The following is an 8587-nucleotide window of genomic DNA, read 5'->3' on the forward strand; positions in this document are numbered from 1 at the left end:
TACACAACTTGCATTATAATTATGTAGTGACCTTTTTTCTTTTCCACTCTTGAATGATTTCCTTAGAGTCAAAATGTTAATTATATTTTTGCCCTAACTTGGTTTTATTTCTTATGATAATTGAGATGATAAGGAATAGGACTATTTATTTTTCCAAATAAGGAAGAGATAGAACCTATACACAAAATGTGAGAAAGAAAAAAAAAATAATTTGGGCAATAATTTAAAAGACATACTTGGAGTTAAGACTTTGGTTTGGGTATAGAAAGCAGGGCAGGCCATTATTCCCATACTCCCATTGTAAAAACTCGGGGGAAAAATACATTAAAACAAAACAAAAAATAATGCATCTAGAGCTTTGTTTGCAAAAATATTCTGAACTGACTGATCCTCAGACAACTAGCAGAAATTGGTGGCTGCCCACCTTCCTGGGGTGTTTTCTAGTAGAGGTGGAGACTGTGCCTGTAATCGGCAAAATGACTCTTCAGGGCAGGAAGAACCAGGCAGGGACATTAACGCCACCTCGTCTGAGGTGGCAACAGGGACATGGAGGAAATCCAGACACTCAGCTGTCCTCCCTGATGCTGGTGCTCTGCCATAGGCTTTGCATGCCAACGAGATGTCACTCGCCAGGGTGTGGACCTCCACACCCTACATGGTGCAAAGCACACAGGACAAAGATTCCCATCATGTTTTTGAAAATCAAGACATAAAACAAATCTTGCCACCAAATTATTAGAAGCCAAGGGTCAGGCCAAATTAAGTAAAGCTGCAACTAAGCTCTACTCCAGATAAATTCCTGTTTGACTGGCCCTCACCCAGGTTGCCTGATAGAGAGAAGAGCTTGCCCTTTCCAGGGAAAAATGTTCCACAGGCTTTATGGCTTGTTTATACAAAATGTCTGGTACACATAACACATTTCAAGACATGCAAAGAAAACAAAGAGAAAGTAGGGTCAACTGACACAAACACAGAAGCTCAGATGTGGGAATTAGCGCATATGTACCTAAATTCACCATTACTAAGATGAAAAGACAGAGGATTTAAACAGAAATGGAATTTGAGATATTCTAGAACATTTACAACAACATAGAAATCTATTCTAAGGCATGTGTGATAATGTGAATTGGGGGTGTATCAGGTGAGTTTAACAGTTGACAGGACACAGCAGAAGATAGGATTAGTGAACTGCAAGTCAGGCGAAATTATGCAAAGTGGAGCAAAAATGATATTAAACAGAACAGAATGTGGGGGACCTGCGGACACCATTGTGATGAAATCGATTGTGAAATCGGCCGTCATGAAAAGATGAAAGAAAAAAGAAGCAAAAAGTATTTGAGAAGGGCAAAAATGTTGCCAACAAATATTCAAAAAGCACAGTAAAACCCAATCTACCTAATACGTTTAAAATGCATTAAAATTAAAATATTTCACTCATGAAAACATTATTAAGCAGGACGGCAAGATGGTGGCTCAAGCGGTGCTCTGGGCCAAGTGGGGGCGCCTGGGGCAGAGTTCCAGGAATTTTTCTGTCAACAGTTCTAAGAGCAGGACAATCAAACATGGTGGTCTTCTTCTCAGTACCAATAGGAAGTGGGTACAGTTTTCAAACCTACACGTTGATGTTCCCAAGGATTTGACCAAGCCTACAATAACCATTTCTGGTGAACCAGGCTCATTATATAAGCCTGTCAGTTTTAGTAAAAGGCCACCATAAGGCTGTATTGGACAGTTATGAGTATTTTGCCATGCTTGCTGCTAAAGAATTCAGTATCTTTATTAAAGTACATGAACCTCCAAGGAAAATAGAGTGATTTACTCTTCTCAGATCAGTGCATATTTTCAAGAAGTACTGAGTTCAGTATGATATGCGTACTCTTTACGGATGTTTAGAGTTAGAACATCTAACTGGAAGTACAGCAGATGTCTGCTTGGAATACATTCAATGGAATTTACCTGAAGAAGTTGCCATGGAAGTTACAAAGACAAAATTAGAACGGTTACCAGAACACATCAAGGAGCCAATCTGGAAAACAATACCACAAGACAAAGAAGAAAGCAAGTCATAAAGTCTGAGGAGACCACTTGGAGCAGCTTTTGGAATGAGAGTGGGCCAGGCACGTATGAAGAAACGGAGAGCGCTTCCATCTGAGACAAAGTTGAGTTCACCGAATTGCTGTATTGTCCACATGTCCTCACCAGCTGAAAGCAGGGGAAGGAATGGTAATGATTCAATGGACTACAGTGAAAGGCCTACTTTATCTGTTCTTTTATACAGTCCTTTATCATTTCAGTTCTGATCTTAACATGTGTGAGCAAACCATTTTAACTACTAAAAAAAAGGAGAAGAAAGAAAAGAAACATTATTAAGAAACTGAAAAGGCAAGAAGAGGGCTGGGAGAAAATACTTGCAATACACATATATCTGACCAAGATTCATACCCAGAATGTAGGCAGGAATTCCTCTGAGTAAATCAGCAAAAGCCAACTCAGTTCTAAACAGAGCAAAGACTTGCACAGGCATGGAAAATAAATAAAGACGGTATCAGGATGTTCGGCTAAGAGAACCATTGTTACAACTACCCAGCCTGTTTACTGCTTGGTATATAAATGGTATATAAATGGTATATAAAAGATACTTATCCACCAGTTTCTGAGTAAATTATCTTTTGATATATCTTGACGACAAGGTTCACAAATGGACCCTAATTTTGAGGAAAACTAAAAACAAATATTAGTTTTAAGGGTAAACACAATTTAATGGAGAAGTTTCTTATCCTCTAGAAAACCTTTGCTCTGATAATTCATACATAGGTAATGAATTATTTTCACAAGTAAATAATGGTGAATGCTGTGTCTCTGCTTCTGCTATCAACTCAGAAACAAAAACCATATAGTCACGGGATATGGACCACAGCACAGGGAATAGTCAATGGAATTGTAACAGCTATATATATATGATGTCAGAGGGACAATGGATTGGGGGAGGGGGTTATCACTGTGTGAGGGGTGAAATGTCTAACTATTGCATTGTTTTGTACACCTGAAACTAATAAAAACAAACAAAACAAAACAAAAAAAACACTACAGTGTTGGCTGAGCCATCTAGTCCCAGGCTGTGAGGACCCCGGTACAGCCACATGTTTTTCTGAGCCCCCATCTCATTCTAACATTATCCTCCACGTATTTATGTTGTAATTGGCTCTCTCTCTAGGAAGTAATGACGTACAGGGCAGTTTTCCCATCTCTGTTCTTCACTCTGGCATTCCTAGCTCCGCAAACAAAACTAGCTTTATAAGTCTGTCTCAAAGGACCAGTTGAAAGAATGTCTGAGAAAAATCTGGGGTCTTTTAATGAATACATCTAGCACCATGACTGGGACAAGTTTTCATTTGATCGAAAGAATCTCACTAGTTACCTTCTGACACAATGAAATTACCGATAATCCAAACTGCTCCTTCTAGCTAGCACTTATTCTTACCTTGTCACAGAGTAGCATTTGTGCTGTGCCCCCTAGAAAACTGGATGAGAAAATGACAAATACAAATCACTGAGATGCCTGTCACAAATGACCGAGAGTCTGCCCACTCCCAAGGGGAGCGTCCAGCCGCGCGGGACCAAGGTCAGTATCTGACACACCGTGGAAGCTGACACCATCTTCCTGGGGTTTTCAGGAGACCCCGGCCCCACCGTGAAGATGGACTCACGGAGGCTCAGTACTCACAAGCACAGCAAGAGAAGACCACTTTCCTGCCACTGTGCACACCAATGTGATTCCATGTTGCTTTAAATGTTTTTCTGTAATTCATCAAAAACATGACTTTAAACAACTTGTGAGATGGACTTTGATCTGAGATCAACATATCAAAATTTACATCGTCCAGTTTTGTGAACTTAAAACTCAGTTTCTTACAACTTAGTTGCCACCCATTTAGTTGTTCGCTTAGACCTGAACATGGCCGATAAACAAAATAAACAGCAGACTTGTTTTGAAGAAAACCAGGCCAGAAAGTCATTTTATTTCTAAAAATTCTATATATGTGATTGAATTTAGTTCTGAAAAAACCTATATATGCAATTATATTTAAGGAAATTATTTCATTTAAAAATATAGCCATGGTCAACCAAGAACTGTCTTTTGTATGTTTCTTTTCTTATAAAAATTCAAAAAATAAATCAATGAACAAGATGTCAAGTTAATAGCAACATTTTATACATCAAAATTATTGACAAGAAAATGTTTGCAATGCATATCCAGGAAGCCAGGAGGCTTTCCAGCCAAGGATATCTTTGTGTTTGTTTGTTTTTGGTTTTTTTTTTTTTTTTTTTTTTTACTGTGTGCACAAACAAATATCATTTGTAGTCACACAATATGCTGACACTCACTTCCGCGTAAAACAAATCATGCACAACACACTTTTAAACATGATCCGTAATAGCAAAGTTTGACACATGCTTCCTTTTAATCATTCATGGGAGATTCAACTCTGAAATGCTAGTTATATTCAGCACTGCAATCTATACTGCCCCATTCTGTTTTACTGGAAATAGTCTCATTGACATGTGCTAGGGAAATGGGCTCGAAGGTGTTTATTAAATATCCCATATGCCTCCTGGCAGTGCCAGAATATAATAATTGTTTTAAAATGTCTAAAAGCTGTGAGTCTACCTAACATAAAGTAAAACAGTTGCACTTGTAGTAAAATATCACAGAGTTAAACACGTCATTGAAAAGTTCCCATAATTTAAACTCATGCTATGGCATCTGGTTTCGTCTCACTTCTGACCATAGTTTAATGGAAAGAATACCTTTTTTAAGCAGAAGCAATTTACAAATATAGAATTCCTGATACTGTATTCCAACTACAGATTCCTGACATATAGTGTTGTTAATACCGTAGCTTAAGCTCACCTGAAGGTTAATGTAATCATGTTTATTGAAGAACTTGAGTTAGAGGATGCTTACAAAATGATGGTATAACGAACATTTTCCTACTAGGACTGCAAAACACACATCACAGTTTACTATTTCAGAAGGAGGGAAAAGAAAGTGAGATGTTTCATCACTGAGCACCGCCTTTGCAGCTAAGCCATTTGGAAAGCAGTGAGAATTGTACAGCCGTCCTTGTAAGAATGGAAGGCACCATCTCTCTCACTTCTCCCACCCTGGTTCAAGCTTATACACAGAAGAATAGACAAGGACAGGCTATAGAATTAGCTTGTTTTACTGCTCTTTGGGGTTCACTGGTTGGGGGCAACAGAAGATGCTACAGGTAAGTATTATTGCCTCTGTTGGGGAGGAGAAAGATTAGGTTAGGCAAAGGATGATTGGAGTTATTTAGATTTCTATAAGTTGCATTGCTGGGATCAAATTTGGGCCCATGGCAGAAAAAGGAAAAAAAAAAAGCTATGTAGAAAAAATTGAGAATTTACACAGTTCCTTTTAAAATCACACCATCCTACCACCCTGTTAGAGAGAACTCCCCCCAAAAAAATGGGGTCACTTGTGCTAAAGCCCGTGCTATCAAACCTTGAGCTAATACTTGACCTGATGGCAGTTTCAGCCTTCACCAGAAATGTAATCTTAGTCAACCAGTCTGGAACTTCTGGTCAGCTTCAGTGATGTAATCTCTTTGTGGGCTATCTCCATCTTCCTTAGAAAAAAAGAGCTTTATCTGAATACTAAAACCCTTGCCAGTCCCTTCTCCCCCAAAAAAGATGCTATCCTGGTCTAAAAATAATCCTTTCTTTTCTTTTGCTAATAGCTCCCTTTCCCCACTTTCTTCCTGTAAAAACCTTCTGTTTTGTACAACCCTCGGGGGCTCCCTTCTGTGCTGCCCAATTCGGAAGCGTTTAATAAAGCCAATTAGAGCTTCCAGGTTACTCGGTTGAATTTTGTTTTTTAACAACCTGAAACCACTATGTGTGACACAGTAATACTATGCCTAGCTTAACCTTAGCAGTTCATATAAAAAAAAAACTTGATTTTTCAGTTGGCAGCAAGTTTAAAATCCATTATCCCTTATCTCCACTGTCTGAATTTTTAAAAACGTGGACTTTATTTACTTTATTTGTTAATGGAAATATGTTATCCTGTACAACTGGCATGATACATATGTGACATGATACAAAATGATCCGTGCAGAAATCAGTAATACTCTGTACTGGCTGTGCTATGTCTGGACGTTTGCAGTGCTGGACATTCTTCTCAAACCAGAGAGCATACAGAAGGGGATAAAAGCTTTAATGTAAAACTTTGATGGCTCCAGAGCTCACAATCCTTAAAAAGAAGTAACAGTTTCAACGTGGCCCTCGGGGAAATGTTTCTGTTCAGAAAAACATTGGAAGAATTAGAGTTATTCGCATGAGATAAGTTGTAAGAAAAAAGCAGCTATCTTAAATTGGCGTAGCTCTTCCAGCTCCAATGTGTTTTCAACACCGAGTGTTTTCTTTTCCCAAAAAGAGAGACAAAGCAGTGACTGTTCCCATATTATAGGTAAGGAAACCTGAGCTAAGAGTGATTAAGTAATTTGTACAAGATCCCACAGCGAGGGGAGGCCCATGTCTCAAATATTGATGCCCTTACTCTGTCTTGTGTTCCATGCATTAGAATCACAGTAGTCTAGTGGGTATCAATATTCTTGTGTGAATTAAATGATATATGTAAAAGCACACTGCATAACATGAGACAGTGTAGTGGAGCACAGGAAGAAGGGAGCCACTAGACGCAGATTACATCAGTTGCAATCCCTCCCTTACCAGCTATGAGCTTTTCATTATTTGTAAAAAGGTGTTAATAATTCCACCTGTCTTACAGAGTGTGTGGAGGAGTAAATGAGTTACTATGCTGTCAAGCCCTTTGCCATAAGAGCTCTCTCTATGCGTGTTAATGAATATAAAAATCTATTGTCTGGCCTGTGGAAGGCACTCAGTAAGTCAAGTGGATTAGCTCTCCAGCAGGGGAAGTATTCATCCTGATGATGAATGAATATCCTTCTCATGTTGTAGAAGATAGTCTAGAAAAGCAGGGAGTGGGAAACATGAAGAAACAATTTCCTGGGTCCCTTTGTAACATCCTGTGAATCACTGCTTTGTAGGAGACATATGAAAGTTTTTTTCCAAGCCAACTATGTTCTTTTCCCCATAAATTCACATCCATACGTGTGTAATCTGTGTCTAACACGCAATGAATTCGCTAAATTTGCATGTTCCCATTGGCCTTAGGAGATGAGAAGACAGTCATAGCTGTAACTATAGAGTTGTGATTTCCTGTTGTAGCAATTACCATAGCCACCAATTTCCAGGAACTTGTTTTCTAAAATCTTATTTGCTGGTGTGTGGGTAATGTGACCTCACTGCAAAAGATTTTCCTAAAATATTCAGTTATGCATTTAATATCATTTCTGAGTTTGTAGATTATGCATGCTACATTGGTGAAAATCAAATCCCCTATATTTCCTTTGTGTTCACAGGGAATGGAATTCACAGGGAAAGGACCCAGGCTTACATATCTCATGAGTATAGTCTAAACCAAGATGAACTACATGCACTTTTTCTTCCAGGCACCAGAGGAAAAGCAGACAGCAATTTAGTCACAGTCCATCTCTAGAGGAAGTTGCCATTTGTAAATATGCCATGATCTGAGAAAAGGTGAATCCACTATGTATATTTTAGGACTATAACACTGTCCTCTGTGTGCACAAATTTATGAAATGGATACACCATGTTCTCAGCCAGAGTCATGGTCATATCTATGTTACAAATTTATTCCTTTCAGTATGAACTAGAAAATGATTATACTGGGCTGAGGGAGTACAACTATCTATGATGAAACAACTCCAATAACCCCTTTGACTCACATTGGTGCCTTGAATGGTAAGTTAGAAATTTTTCAGATTGTTTTATCATTGTCAAAAAAAGAAAATTAATATCTAAGCTAGTTAGAAGAAAAGGATGCCTATAAATTATTGACAATGTAAGATCCCTGTATAAATTCTACAAATCTATATTATGTATTAAGAGGAATGTCTGCCTTTTCCAAAATGTTGTTTATGGTGTTTTTCTTTTTTGATGGCTGATCAGGACAAGGTAGTTTTCTTGTTCTCTTTTTTTATTGTTTATTCTTCTTTCCCCTCACCATAACAGAGTCAAAACATATAGATAATTAAGTTTGAAGACAGGGCTATTAAATATCTAATATAAATATGTTCCTCAAGATCAAGAAAGGAGAGGAAAACACAAGCAGATGAAGTGATATATAACAGATTTTTAAAAGACTCAAAATAGTACTTCTAGAGATAGAGATACAATGTAATAAATGAAAAATGCATGGATCAGATTAGCAGTAGAATAGACAGTGCAGAAGAAAGTATCTTTGCTCTTGAAGATATAACAATAGGAAACACCCAAATTGAAACACAGAAATAAAAACAATTTTTGAAGTAAACAGATCATTAGGGAAAATAACTATTGGTCTAATAGCTACTGGTATAATTTTACTGAAGTCCCAAAAAAGAGAAGTGAGAAGAACAATTATATACATACACATATATATGTATATACATATATATATACACACACACACATA

The 8587-nt window shown here is 37.8% G+C and overlaps 1 pseudogene across 1 annotated transcript; it reads left to right on the forward strand.

Annotated features, from left to right (window-relative positions):
• The first annotated feature begins 1465 nt into the window (after positions 1-1465).
• LOC308509058 (small ribosomal subunit protein uS10m-like) lies at positions 1466-2069 on the forward strand (annotated as a pseudogene). Its single transcript has one exon. The product of its transcript is annotated as a small ribosomal subunit protein uS10m-like (transcript).
• Positions 2070-8587: the final 6518 nt, after the last annotated feature.

The sequence above is a fragment of the Rhinolophus hipposideros genome, assembly GCF_964194185.1.
Source record: "Rhinolophus hipposideros genome assembly, chromosome: 16".
NCBI classification, from domain to species: Eukaryota; Metazoa; Chordata; class Mammalia; order Chiroptera; family Rhinolophidae; genus Rhinolophus; species Rhinolophus hipposideros.